Raw genomic sequence first — 15,529 nt, forward strand, 5'->3', positions numbered from 1 at the left:
GGAGCGGAGATTCCCGAAATGCCAGGGGGAGCGGTGGACGGCCCGCCGGGCTGCGAAACCTACCCATCGGACGGCCCCCGATGGGCCCGGACCCACCTGTCGGCCTCTGGAAATCGCCTGTGCGGTGCGGCTGCCGCGTGGGCCCGATGCTGCGGGCTTTGAGATTCGGGATTTGACCGGTCGCAGTGAAAAGCGGAACGGAAACACGCGGTGCGGTTAGGACCGTTTGGCCAGGTGGTGGGAGTAATAACGGCGCTGCTGCTACTGATTTTCATTCGCGGCCCGCTGGTAAGTGGGTGTCTGTTGCGCGGGCCCACGGCTTAATGCGGGTTGTTGACGGATGGGGCCGGTGGCACGCCGCGGGACGGGACGGGACGGCGTACCTCTCTCTCTCGTCTCGTCTCGTGGGTAGGCGCTCGCGCTTTACGCTACCGCGGCGTCGGCGGCCCACCCGTCATGGAGGACGAAACCGCTCACGTCGGGCCCCGCGTCGCTTCCTCCCTCCGGCACGGCTCGTTCAAAGAGTAGAGTTAGTTCGTTCGGTTGGGTTCGGTTCAGCTGGAGAAAATCCCGTGTTGACTGGGCGTTCGCGATCGTAGGAATACCACCAGGACGTTGGCTCCCACGGCGACGCCGTACTGTACTGCTGTCCAACCCCTCCGTGACCGTGACCGGCACGGCACGGCGCGGGTAAAGGAGATTTGTTAACGCTGATTGCGCGTGGGGCCGCGGGCCGTCCGGTTTGGTGAGCGGGCGATCCTAGGCCCGCCCGCGCGGGCGCCGTGTGCTTCTCGTAAAAACGGTTTGATTTTCTTTGACGCCGCATGGCCGTGTTGTGTTGTGTTGTGTTGGAGTAGTGCGGAGAGAAGACGAGCGCGAGGGGGATCGGCGGCGAGGGTGGCCGCACCGAGACGTGTTGACCACCAGATTACGTTATTGCTGCGGAAAGCGTGGGGTTCCTTGCAGGACAAACTAGGGACCTTGTGTTGTTGAGGAAGATGCAAGGAATGGTCTTCGGTCCGTGTCGAACGGGAGCTGAGCTCAGTAGTGGTGCGAGTCAGGCGTGTGACCGCGTGGTGCGTGCTGCCGTGTGGAAAATGGGCTGCGTACCAGGTGCCTGTTAACAGTGGTCTTTGTTACCGGCCTTACTCGTTCGGTAACGGTGATTTACGGTCCATTCAGCATTGTTTGACACGGACGGCGTTCCGTAATTATGAAAAAATCCCCCTTTGTCCAAACGCCTGCAACCAACGCCTCTCTCCTATCGGCTGAAACCGACGAATCTTTCTTATACACATTAAATAAACATAGGTTGCAGAGTAATCGTCGCGTCTTTCCGGCATGTATAAATTCCAAATTCATACACATTAATAAACATAGATTTTATTTTTCACACGTTATTAACACTTGCCTACCAAAGAGAGCGAAAAGAACAGGGACACGGAGAGGGAGAAGCCGACGAACTCGCCGCCGATGAGATGTCACCCCTCACTTCCTTCTTCCTCTTCCTCATCAGCGAGGACAGTCGCCGGAGCCGCCTCCTTGCCTGTCGTCGCCGTGTTGCCGCTGGTGGTGTCTCCCGGGCCGGTTATCGTGCCCCTGGACATGCTGCGGGTGGCCAGCGCGTCACAGAGAACGCCACCTAGGGCGCTCCCGTCGGCCTTGGCGTAGTTGTGCATGCCCTCGTCGGCCTGGACCCACTGCTGCTCCCGGCCTTGTCATGTCGATGATGTACGTGGACGCGGTCGCCGCGCCCGCAACCGAAGACCCGTCTCCACCTCCTCCTCCGCTGGCGCACTGGGGGTCGCTGCGCACGCTCACGTCCGCTGCTGAGACGGCAGCGGGCTCGAGCAGTCGCGCAGAGTGGAGCTTCGGTCGCCTCTTCGAACGGGTCGTCGTTGTCTTCAAACATCGCCCCGGATGGGCCTTGGTTTCTGCACCGTGTTGTTGTAGGGAGGTCCTCGCGACCCCATCGGCGTCGTTTCTCCATCAGACGAGGCAAGGCTCCTCTGTGCTGCGTCGGTGACGCGAGGTGGGGATGCGTTGGCTGCCTCGCTGACGCCGTCGACCTCTACTCCCGTCGTTGCGTTAAGTGGAGGTGGGCATCGAGTGGATAGATCGGGTCGGGTCTCTGGCCCTTTGTTGGGAACATTGCATGGGAAACAAAAAATTTCCTACGCACACGCAAGACCTATCATGGTGATGATCATCTACGAGAGGGGAGATCGGATCCACATACCCTTGTAGATCGCTAAGCGGGAAGCGTTAAGAAACGCGATTGATGTAGTCAAACGTCTTCGCGATCCGAATCGCAAGCGTCCCACGAACTTCGTCCGATCTAGTACCGAACGGACGACACCTCCGCGTTCAGCACACGTACAGCTCGATGACGATCTCCGCCTTCTTGATCCAGCAAGAGAGACGAAGAGGTAGCTAAATTCTCCGGCAGCACAATGGTGTGGCGGTGGAGCTACTCCAGCAGGGCTTCGTTGTGTCCTACCGAACTAGCTACGGGGTGTCACGAAGTGGTGGAGGGAGAGAGGGTTGCACTATGGCTTGGGTGCCAAAAGCCTCTCCCACCTCCACTATATAAAGGTGGGAGGGAGGGGTGACCTAGGGGAAAATCCCTAGGGTTCGACCGGCGCAAGAGGAGAGGGAGGAGTCCTCCTCCAATACAACTTGGAAGGTGGAGTCCTCCTTCCCCAATTCGGTTTGCCCACCTCTCCTTTCCTTTTCTCCTTCTTCGGCCAAAGTGGTCCTTCTTTGGGCTGGCCATCAGCCCGCTAAGGGCTGGTGCGCCACCCTTGGGCCTCTTTGGTTCTCTCCCGGGTGGGTGGCCCCTTTCGGTGGAACTCCGGAACCCATTTGTCACTCCCGGTACTTTACCAGTAATGCCCGAAAATCTTTCGAAAGCCAAATGGATACTTCCTGTATATCAATCTTCGTCTCCGGACCATTCCGGAAACCCTCGCGACGTCCGGGATCTCATCCGGGACTCCAAACAACCTACGGTTACCAACATCAATAATTCAACTATACCAAAACGTCAGTGAACCTTAAGTGTGCAGACCCTACGGGTTCGAGAACTATGTAGACATGACCGAGACACTCTCTCGTAAATATCCAATAGCGGGACTTGGATGCCCATATTGGATCCTACATATTATATGAAGATCTTATCGGTTGAACGTCTATGTCAAGGATTCACTTAATCTCGTATATCATTCCCTTTGTCATTCGGTATGTTACTTGCCCGACATTCGATCGTCGGTATCTCCATACCTATTTCAATCTCGTTACCGGCAAGTCTCTTTATTCGTTTCATAATACAAGATCTCGTTGCTAACTCTTTAGTCACATTGCTTGCAAGGCTTGTTTGTGATGTTGTATTACCGAGTGGGCCCCGGGATACCTCTCCGTCATACGGAGTGAAAAATCCCAGTCTTGAACCATGCTAACTCAACGGACACCTTCGGAGATACCTGTAGAGCACCTTTATAGTCACCTAGTTACGTTTGATACACACAACGCATTCCTCCGATGTGAGTGAGTTACATGATCTCATGGTCATAGGAATGTATACTTGACATGCACAAAACAATAACCATATTTGATCAACGAGCTAGTCAAGTAGAGGCTCACTAGGAACACAAGTCGTTACTCCTGGCGGGATCTAGACTGGCCCCACATATCGAGCATGCTTAACCTGGGAGTTCTGTTCGAATGGGCTGCCGGAAAAGAAGGAATTCCTTATTGATATGAGTAGTCTATCATCCCTAACAAGCCAGGCTATCACATACACCACCTGTAACGCCCCGGACACACCCGCCGGCGGTCGTTACTCCTAGCGGGATCTAGACTGGCCCCACATATCAATACTAGTCTTTTCTGCGCACTTTGTCCTCACTCATGCGCACCCGGGATCAACTTCCCGGTCGGTCACCCATCCTAGAACTACTCCAAGCCAAGCACGCTTAACGTGCTTAACCTGGGAGTTCTGTTTGAATGGGCTCCCGGAAAAAAAGGAATTCCTTATTGATATGAGTAGTCTATCATCCCTAATAAGCCAAGCTATCACATACACCACCACTCATCAACTTCCCGGTCGGTCACCCATCCTAGAACTACTCAAAGCCAAGAACGCTTAACGTGCTTAACCTGGGAGTTCTGTTTGAATGGGCTCCCGGAAAAAAAGGAATTCCTTATTGATATGAGTAGTCTATCATCCCTAATAAGTCAGGCTATCACATACACCACCACTCACAGGAACCGACGAGGTCCAGTACATGTACCATGCCGTGTGCCATGACGGGTCACAAACGTCATGAACAACATGACCGCACACCTGTCCGCAAACATCCGTGTAACCGCGAGCTCGTGGCGGGATCTAGACTGGCCCCACATATCAATACTAGTCTTTTCTGCACACTTTGTCCTCACTCATGCGCACCCGGGATCAACTTCCTGGTCGGTCACCCATCTTAGAACTACTCCAAGCCAAGCACGCTTAACCTGGGAGTTTTGTTTGAATGAGCTCCCGGAAAAGAAGGAATTCCTTATTGATATGAGTAGTCTATCATCCCTAATAAGCCAGGCTATCACACCACCACTCAAAGGAACCGACGTCCTCGTTGGGCCACAAGAGTGTTCCCTCTTGGCATAAACGTATGTGCTTCCAGTTGAGTACATGTGCCATGTCGTGTGCCACGACGGGTCACAAACATCATGAACAACATGACCTCACACGTGTCTGCAAACATTTGTGTAACCACGAGGGTAGGCTCTGATACCAACTTGTAACACCATGGACATACCCGCCGGCGGTCGTTACTCCTGGCGGGATCTAGACTGGCCCCACATATCAATACTAGTCTTTTCTGCGCACTTTGTCCTCACTCATGCGTACTCGGGATCAACTTCCTAGTCAGCCACCCATCCTAGAACTACTCCAAGCCGAGCATGCTTAACCTGAGAGTTTTGTTCGAATAGGCTCCCGGAAAAGAAGGAATTCCTCATTGATATGAGTAGTCTATCATCCCTAATAAGCCAGACTATCACAGATACCTATATGAGGAGAATAAGGAGTGACAAGAACCTAAGATTGTGGCTGCCAAAGGTGTTGGGGCACGTTGCATGGGAAACAAAAAATTTCCTACGCACACGAAGACCTATCATGGTGATGTCCATCTACGAGAGGAGATTTGGATCTATGTACCCTTGTAGATTGCACAACAGAAAGCGTTAAGAAACACGGTTGATGTAGTGGAACGTCTTCACGTCCCTCGAACCGTCCCACGAACCGTTCCGATCTAGCGCCGAACGGACGACACCTCCGCGTTCAGCACACATACATCTCGACGATGATCTCGGCCTTCTTGATCCAGCAAGCAAGACGGAGAAGTAGATGAGTTCTCCGGTAGCGTGATGGCGCTCCGGTGGTGGTGATGATCTACTCCTGCAGGGCTCCGCCCGAGCTCCGCAGAAATCCGATCTAGAGGTAAAACTACGTGGTATAGGTTTGAGTTGCACGTGGCAAAGTTGTCTCAAATTAGCCCTAAACCACCAATATATATAGGAGGGAGGGGGAGGGCTAGCCTTGAGGCACAAGGCCTCAAGGGTGCGCCGGCCAAGGAAGGAAGAGGACTCCTCCTCCAATTCGGTTTAGGAAGGAGGAGTCCTCCCCTTCCTTCCCACCTCCCTCTTTCCCTTTTTCTTTTATTTTCCTTTGGTATTTTCTTATGTGGCGCCATGGGCCCCTTGGGCTGACTCCACCAGCACACCAAGGACTTGTGGCGCCATCCTAGTGCCTTGAGCTCACTCCCGGGTGGGTGGGCCCCTCCCGGTGAACTCTCGGAACCCATTCGTCACTCCCGGTACACTGCCGGAATTGTCCGAAACTTTCCAGTGACCAAATGAAACCATCCTATATATCAATCTTCGTTTCCGGACCATTCCGAAAACCCTCATGACGTTCGTGATCTCATCCGGGACTCCGAACAACATTCGGTAACCACATATATAACTCAACTATACTAAAACATCGACGAACCTTAAATGTGCAGACCCTGCGGGTTCGAGAACTATGTAGACATGCCCCGAGGCACTCCTCGGTCAATATCCAATAGCGGGACCTGGATGCCCATATTGGATCCTACATATTCTCTGAAGATCTTATCGGTTGAACCTCAGTGTCAAGGATTCATATAATCCCGTATGTCATTCCCTTTGTCCTTTGGCATGTTACTTGCCCGAGATTCGATCGTCGGTATCCGCATACCTATTTCAATCTCGTTACCGGCAAGTCTCTTTACTCGTTCCGTAATACAAGATCCTGTGACTTACACTTAGTCACATTGCTTGCAAGGCTTGTGTGTGATTTTGTATTACCGAGTGGGCCCCAAGATACCTCTCCGTCACACGGAGTGACAAATCCCAGTCTTGATCCATACTAACTCAACGGACACCTTCGGAGATACCTGTAGAACACCTTTATAGTCACCCAGTTACGTTGCGGCATTTGATGCACACAAGGCATTCCTCCGGTGCCAATGAGTTATATGATCTCATGGTCATAGGAATAAATACTTGACACGCAGAAAACAATAGCAATAAAATGACACGATCAATATGCTACATCCATAGTTTGGGTCTAGTCCATCACATGATTCTCCTAATGATGTGATCTAGTTATCAAGCAACAACACTTGCACATAGTCAGAAAACCTTGACTATCCTTGATCAACTGACTAGCCAACTAGAGGCTTGCTAGGGACATTGTTTTGTCTATGTATCCACACATGTATCTATTTTTCGTTCAATACAATTATAGCATGGATAATAAACGATTATCTTTAAACAGGAAATATAATAATAACTATTTATCATTTCCTGTAGGGCATATTTCCAACAAAAGGCACCCCAAGGTAATATCCAAGGAAGACTCAAGCCTTTAAGCTTGGGGATGCCTTCTGGGGCATCCCCTCTTTCGTCTTCAACACTCTCGGTATAACTTACTTAGAGCTATATTTTTATTCGTCGCATAATATGTGCTTTTCTTGGTGCGTCATTTTATTTTGTTAGCATTTGCTTTCTGTTATTTATAATCATTTTTTCAATACTAAGTACCAAGAATTGCCTTGAGGATGATTGAATTGCATGTTTGATGTGTGATGTTCAAAAGCAGAAACTTTTCCTATAGTGTTCGAATTTATTTATTTTACTGGAACATGGTATGTTTTAAAAAAAAATACACAGTACAATCACAAATTATTTATCATGTCCTAAATTTCCATATTTTTGGAGATAGAGAGGTACACTTTTAAATCAATTTCGACAAACTATTATGTTTGGACAGATTGTTGTCATAGTTTTGTTATCTACTTATCCTAGAGTCTTCATGGCTTATATTGGTATATATAAGTTGTGGAAATGATACTATACATTACCTAATGTTTGAAAATTATTATGCAACTTGTCTAGGCAGTAGATGAAGTGTTGATTTATTCTTATGTGTACTAATCTATGTCACAAGTTCTTTTCAAGTTTTGTGTGGATAAAGATTTTGAGAGTTAGGTGAAACCGGGATCTGATAGGAATTAAGAGGACACAAAATCTCAAGCTTGGGGGTGCCCAAGGCTCCCCAAATCAATATTAAAAGAAGTCTCAAGCATCTAAGTTGGGGATACTACGCATCCCACTTCTCTTCAACAACTATGGGCTATCCTATGTTGATCCTAAGTTTTTATACATTCAAATGACATGTGCTATTCTTGGAGTATATTTTTGTTTTGTTCGATGTTTGAAATAAATCTCAGATCTGAAAATCTTAATTGTTTGACTACTCTTTGTTCTTCACTTATATCTTTTGGGAGTAGTTTGATGTTTACTTGTGTGCTTCACTTATATCCTAAGAGTAAATTGTGAATGCCTCGAAAATCATAAATCTGAAATTATCAATGTTCTTTATCTTTAGTAGTAGTTTCACAATTGGTTCAGAAAGAAAAATCTATTGAAGTTTGACAATCACAATATTGGTCATACAAGCAATTCATTAATGATTCATATAAGGAAGAGGATTTTCACATACAAATATATTATCTTGAACATATTTTAAGATTGTGAATATACATTAATTATTTTCAACCATGATCAAATTAGTTGAAGTTGGACAAGGAAGACAATGTAATGAGCTATGTTTGGGTATATTTGCATAGAAGTTATATTGTTATGGATCCTTCAACATGCTGCTTGTTTAGAACCTTTTGTTAGCCAAAACTTCATACTAAGTAGATATACTACTTGTGCATCCAAATCCTTGAGCCAATTTTCCTCCATGAGAGTCCACCATATCTACATACATATGATATTTCACTGCCATTCCAAGTAAATTTGCATGTGCCACCTCTAAAACCTTCAAATAAACATCTGTTTTGTGTGCCCATATCACTCATAGAGCGACCGGGGCAAGCAGTATCTTCCATGCTAAGCGGGTTATTCTCATGATGAGTGTTTATTCACTTGTCATTGCATGAGAGAGGCTGGTAAAAGGGATGCCCGGTCCTACATAATAAAACATAAATAAACAAGAACCCCCTAGAAAGTTGATTATTTGGAGGGCACTCGTGGATACGGCTAGCCATGGAATGTGTTTGAATGGTTGAGGGGGAGTAAAATTTCTATTCTGTTTGGGAACCACCAATAATGTGATTAGCATGAAAGGTATTGAAATCCCTTGTCGTAACATCGACAGGAAATGCACTGTTTGCACCATGACATTTTAATTGATTGCTACTCTATCATGGTGAGTTCTATGAGAAATAGTTGCTCGCTATAATGCTAGAAAAGTGATTGAAATTGTCATTGATCAAAATTATACACTATGCTAGTATCCACACTTCATAAATTACTTCTTTTATCATTTACATACTTGAGGACGAGTAGGAACTAAGCTTGGGGATGATGATACGTCTCAAACCTATCGATAATATATGAAGAATCCATGCCATATTTACCCATGTTTGCAATACTTTTGTATAGCTTTTATGCACCTTTATATGATTTAATGGAACTGATTGGGAGTGATGTTGTTTTCAGCAGAATTATGATGGTGTTGTTATTGTGCAGAAAATAAAAGTTCTCAAAATCGCCTGAAACTTCTTGACGATTTTTCTAGAAGGAAAGAGGCGGAGGAAGCTTCGAGGGAGTGCTTGAAGACCCACACGGGACCCACAAGGCAAGACTGCGCGCCCTGATGCCTTGTGGGCTCTCTCTGGCACTTCTCCGTGTGATGCCAATGCTGAAAAATCTTATATATTGTGAAACCCCCAGAATTTAACCTAGAAATTCCGCTCCGCCACCGCGAGAATCTGTTCTGAAGCGTTCTCATCTCGAGCCTTGTTCTGGCACCTTGTCGTAGGGGGAAGTCATCACCAGAGGCCATCTTCATCATCCCAATGGTCTCAATGACGATGAGGGAATAGTTAACCCTTGGGGATGAGCGTATGTACCAATAGCTATGTGTTTGATCTTTCCCTCTCATGTTCTTGAGATGTCACGCTCTTCATGTATCACGAGCTTCGTTGATATAGTTGGATCATATGGTGTTCTCAATTGCTATCTTGATGTGATGAATTGAGTCTTTACCTCTCAGGTTTTGTTATGTTGGATTGGATTTGAGAATACTTGATATATGTCTTGCATGTGGATTCCTGTGGTGATAATGTGGTGTTCTATTAATTCACTTGATATATGTTTTGGTATTTGCTACGTCGACAGAAACCTTCTGTCGTCTCTTGAGCTTGCGTTGGTTTTTCCCTTGAAGAGGAAAGGGTGATGCAACACAGGAGCAGTAAGTATTTCCCTCAGTTTGAGAACCAAGGTATCAATCCAGTAGGAGAATCTCGTCAAGTCCAGAGTACGTGCACAAACACAAAGAGCTTGCACCCAACGCTATAAAGGGGTTGTCAATCCCTTCAAGATTGATTGCAAAGTGAGATCTGAAGGCGGAAAGTGCAACGAAGTAAAAGAGTAAGGCTGAAAATATGGTGTGAAGTAGACCCGGGGGCCATAGTGTTCACTAAAGGCTTATCTCAAAATAGCAAATAATACGGTGGGTGAACAAATTACTGTCCAGTAATTGATAGAACCGCGCAAAGTCATGACGATATCTAAGGCAATGATCATACATACAGGCATCACGTCCGAGACAAGTAGACCGATACTTTCTGCATCTACTACTATTACTCCACACATCGACCGCTATCCAGCATGCATCTAGTGTATTGAGTTCATGACAAACAGAGTAACGCCTTAAGCAAGATGACATGATGTAGAGGGATAAACTCAAACCAATGATGAAAACCCCATCTTTTTACCCTTGATGGCAACAACACGATGCGTGCCTCGCTACCCCTTCTATCACTGGGTGAGGTCACCGCACGGTATGAACCCAAAACCAAGCAGTTCTCCCATTGCAAGAATCATAGATCAAGTTGGCCAAACAAAACCCACAACTTGAAGAGAATTACAAGGATATGAAATCATGCATATAAGAGATCAGAAGAAACTCAAATAAGATTCATAGATAATCTGATCATAAATCCACAATTCATCGGATCTCGACAAACACACTGCAAAGAAGATTACATCGGATAGATCTCCATGAAGATCATGGAGAACTTTGTATTGAAGATACAAGAGAGAGAAGAAGCCATCTAGCTACTAGCTATGGACCCGTAGGTCTATGGTGAACTACTCACGCATCGTCGGAGAGGTCATGGTGTTGATGAAGAAGCCCTCCGTATCCGAACCCTCTGGTAGGGCACCAGAACGTGCCCCAGATGGGATCTTGCGGAGACAGAAGCTTGCGGCGGTGGAAAAGTACTTTCGATGACCTCCTGATTTTTTCTGGAATTTTTGGGAATATATAGGCGAAAGACCTAGGGCAGAGGTGGCCCAGGGAGCCCACAAGCCTGGGAGGCGCGGGCCCCCTTGGCCGCGGCTATGGGGCTTGTGGGGTCCCTGGTGGCCCCCTGCCTTGGTTCTCAAGTTCCCCGATCTTCTTCTCTTTCAGAAAAAATCTTTTTGGAAGTTTCGTTCCGTTTGGACTGAGTTAATAAGTTAGTCCCAAAAAAGATATAGAAGGCATACAAAACATCCAAAGTTTGACAAGATAATATCATGAAACCATCAAAAATTATAGATACGTTGGAGACGTATCAAGCATCCCCAAGCTTAACTCCTGCTCGTCCTCGAGTAGGGAAATGATAAATACTGAATTTTTGATGTGGAATGCTACCTAGCATAGTTTTCCTTTGTAACTTCTTTCATGTGACATGAATGTTCAGATCCGTAAGATTCAAAACAATAGTTTGCTATTGACATGAAAACAATAATCCGTCAAGCAAACTAGCAATGTAATCATGAACTTTCAAAATAACAAGGCCAAAGAAAGTTATCCCTACAAAATCATATAGTCTGGCTATGCTCCATCATCCTCACACAACTAATTTAAATCATGCACAACCCCGGTATTGGCCAAGTAATTGTTTTCGCACTCTTACTTTCTCAAACTTTTTATAACTATCACGCAATACATGAGCATGAGCCATGGATATAGCACTGTAGGTGGGATAGAGTGTGGTGGTAGTTGTGAGACAAAAAATGAGGAGATGGTCACATCGACTCGGCATATCAAAGGGCTATGGAGATGCCCATTAATAGATATCAATGTGAATGAGTAGGTATTGCCATACAAAGGATGCACTAGAGCTATAAGTATGTGAAAGCTCAAAAGGAGAACTAGTGGGTGCGCATCCAACTTGCTTGCTCACGAAGACCTAGGGAAATTTGAGGAAGCCCATCATTGGAATATACAAGCCAAGTTATATAATAAAGATTCCCACTAGCATATGGTGGTGACGAAACGAGAGGCTCTCAAATCATGAAGAACATGGTGCTATTATGAAGCACAAGTGTGGAAAAAGATAGCGGCATTGTCCCTTCTCTCTTTTTCTCTCTCTCTTTTTTATTTGGGCTCTTTGGCCTCTTTTTTTTATGTGGGCAACTTTGGCCTCTTTTTTTACCTCACATGGGACAATGCTCTAATAATGATGATCATCACACTTTTATTTACTCATAGCTCAAAGCTCAGAACGATGATGACTCTATAGGAAATGCCTCCGGCAGTGTACCGGTATGTGCAACGATCTAGTTTGGCGTATGACGTTGAAACATCTCGCTAGCTATCTTACGATCATGCAATGGCAATATGAGAGTGACGGCACAAGTCATGAGACGGAACGATGGGAGTTGCATGGCAATATATCTCGGAATGGCTATGAAAATGCCATAGTAGGTAGGTATGGTGGCTGTTTTGAGGAAGTCATATGGTGGGTTTGTGCACTCGCGAAAACTGCGCGGTACTAGAGAGGCTAGAAATGGTGGAAGGTGAAAGTGCATCTATACCATGGACTCACATTAGTCATGAAGAACTCACATACTTATTGCAAAAGTTTTTATTAGTAATCGAAACAAAGTGCTAAACGCATACTCCTAGGGGAAGGGTTGGTAGGTGTAAACCATCGCGCGATCCCGACCGCAACACAAAGGATGACAGTCAATAGATCAATTATGCTCCGACTTCCTAACATAGGGGTTCACCATATGTGCATGTTACGGGAATTACTAACTTCAACACAAGTACTTCTAGATTCACAACACCCTACTAACATAACTCTTAATATTACCAAATCCACGTCTCAAAACTAATTGAGAGGAATCAAACATTTCTTTCTACTCAATGCACATGAAGATGGAGGTTTTTGTATCCTCTTTGGGTACCTATCAACTTTGGGACTACTTTCATAGCATAAGCCAACTACCAAGTCACGCACCGCCGTGCTCTAAAAGATCTAAGTGAAGCACATAGAGCAAAATGGTCTACCTCAAAAGATATAAGTGAAGCACGATGAGCATTCTAGCAAAATCATGATGAGTGCATGTCTATCTCAAAAGGTGTGCAACAAGGATGATTGTGACGCAACAAAAAGAAAAGACTCCTACGATACAAGACGCTCCAAGCAAAACACATATCATGTGGTGAATAAAAATATAGCTCCAAGTAATGTTACCGATGGATTGAAGACGAAAGAGGGGATGCCTTCCCGGGGCATCCCCAAGCTTAGGCTTTTTCCTGTCCTTGAATTTGGCTTGGGATGCCTTGGGCATCCCCAAGCTTGAGCTCTTTCCACTCCTTATCTCTTTATCCATGAGAACATCACCCAAAACTTGAAAACTTCACAACACAAAACTTAAACAGAAACTCGTCATCACATTAGCACAAGAAAACAAACTACCACCTCTTTAGATACTATAGAAATCTTTAATTTCTATTTATATTGGTGTTAGATTACTGCATTATCACTTTTCCATGGCTAGTACCCCCCGATACTATCCATAGTTTCATCAAAACAAGCAACCAACTCAACAAAAACAGAATCTGTCAAAAACAGACCAATCTGTAGCAATCTGTATACTTCGTATACTTATGGTACCTCAAAAATTCTGGAAAATTACAACTACCTGGGAAAAAGGCATATAAACCAGCAGCAAAAAGAATCAACTCAAAATCTATTTCCGAATAAAAATAAAAAATGATCTCTTGAGCGAAAAGTTCCTGTCTTTTTCCACCAGGATCAAACAACCATTACCAAGACTAGTCATAAAGGTTTTGCTTGGCTCAAACACAAAAAGAAACACAAAAGGCACAATCAGAACAGAATTATGATGGTGTGGACGCAACAAAACAGAAAGAAAAAGAAATAAATTCATTGGGCTGCCTCCCAACAAGCGCTATTGTTTAACGCCCTTAGCTAGGCATAAGGCGATAGAATCACGTATCGTCGTCTTTGGTGCTCAAACCATAAGTAGCGCTCATCATGGATTCATAAGGCAATCTTATTTTCTTTCTAGGAAAGTGCTCCATGCCCTTCTTTAAAGGAAACTGAAATCTAATATTCACTTCCTTCATATCGATGATAGCACCGATAGTCCTTAGGAAAGGTCTACCAAGAATGATAGGGCGTGTAGGATTGTAATCAATGTCAAGCACAATGAAATCCATGGGTACATAGTTCCTATTTGCAATAATAAGAACATCATTGATCCTTCCCATGGGTTTCTTGACAGTAGAATCCGCAAGATGCAAATTAAGAGAACACTCTTCAATCTCATTAAAACCCAGAACATCACATAAAGACTTTGGAATCGCGGAAACACTAGCACCCAAATCACACAAAGCATTGCATTCATAGTTTTTGATTTTGATTTTGATAGTATGTTCCCACTCATCATGAAGCTCTCTAGGGATAGAGACTTCCAATTCAAGTTTCTCTTCAAGAGATTTTATCATAGCTTCGACGATATGATCGGTAAAGGCCTTGTTTTGGCTATAAGCGTGTGGAGAGTTTAGCATGGATTACATCAAGGAAATGCATTCAATCAAGGAGCAACTATCATAATTGAATTCCTTGAAATCCAAAGTAGTAATTTCATTACCACTCAAAGTTTTAATATATTCCACTCCACTTTTAATGCTTTTAGCATCAAGATAGGTGGACTCCGAATCATTTGGGCATTTTTCAACCAAAGTGGATTCATATCCACCCCCATCATCATTAGGTTTGGCACAAGAAAACAAAGATTCAATGGGAGTCACACCAAGCACTTTAAGATCTTCGTGATTCTTATCACGAGAACACGCCTTTTTAAGCCATTCATGTCTAGCACAAATTTGGGCGGTTCTTTCTTTGCTCTCACTCATGGAACACGCATAGCTTTCAAAGTTTCATCCATATTGATCTTGGGAGGAGCACATCTAACTTTCAAAGCATCAATATCACTAGATATTCTATCAACGCTCTTAGCCAAATCGTCAATTTTGAGTAGTTTTTCCTCTATGGACGCATTGAAAATCTTTTGCGAGTTGATAAACTCTTTGATATTACTCTCTAGATCAGAGTGTAATCTATTGTAATTTCCATTATTATTGTTGTAGGAATTGGCAAAGTTATTAGAGGGGTTACTAGGAAAAGGCCTAGGAACATAGTTTCCTCTAAAAGCATTGTTGTTGCCAAAATTATTCCTACCAACAAAATTAACGTCCAAGCTAGCGTTACTATTCTCAATCAAGGAAGACAAGGGCATATCATTAGGATCTAAAGGAGCACTTCTACTAGCAACCAAATTCATTAACTCATCCATCTTAGCACTCAACGAGTTAATTTCTTCTATAGCGTGTACCTTCTTACTAGTAGGTGACCTTTCAGTGTGCCACTGAGAGTAGTTCATCATGATATTGTCTAGGAGTTTTGTGGCTTCTCCCAACGTGATTTCCATGAACGTTCCACCCCAGGCGGAGTACAAGATATTTCTAGAAGCAAAATTCAAGCCAGCGTAGAAGATTTGTATAATCATCCAAACACTCAAGCCATGAGCGGGACGATTTCTAATCATCAATTTCATTCTCTCC

This window comes from Hordeum vulgare, chromosome 4H (genome assembly GCF_904849725.1).
Source record: "Hordeum vulgare subsp. vulgare chromosome 4H, MorexV3_pseudomolecules_assembly, whole genome shotgun sequence".
NCBI lineage: Eukaryota > Viridiplantae > Streptophyta > Magnoliopsida > Poales > Poaceae > Hordeum > Hordeum vulgare.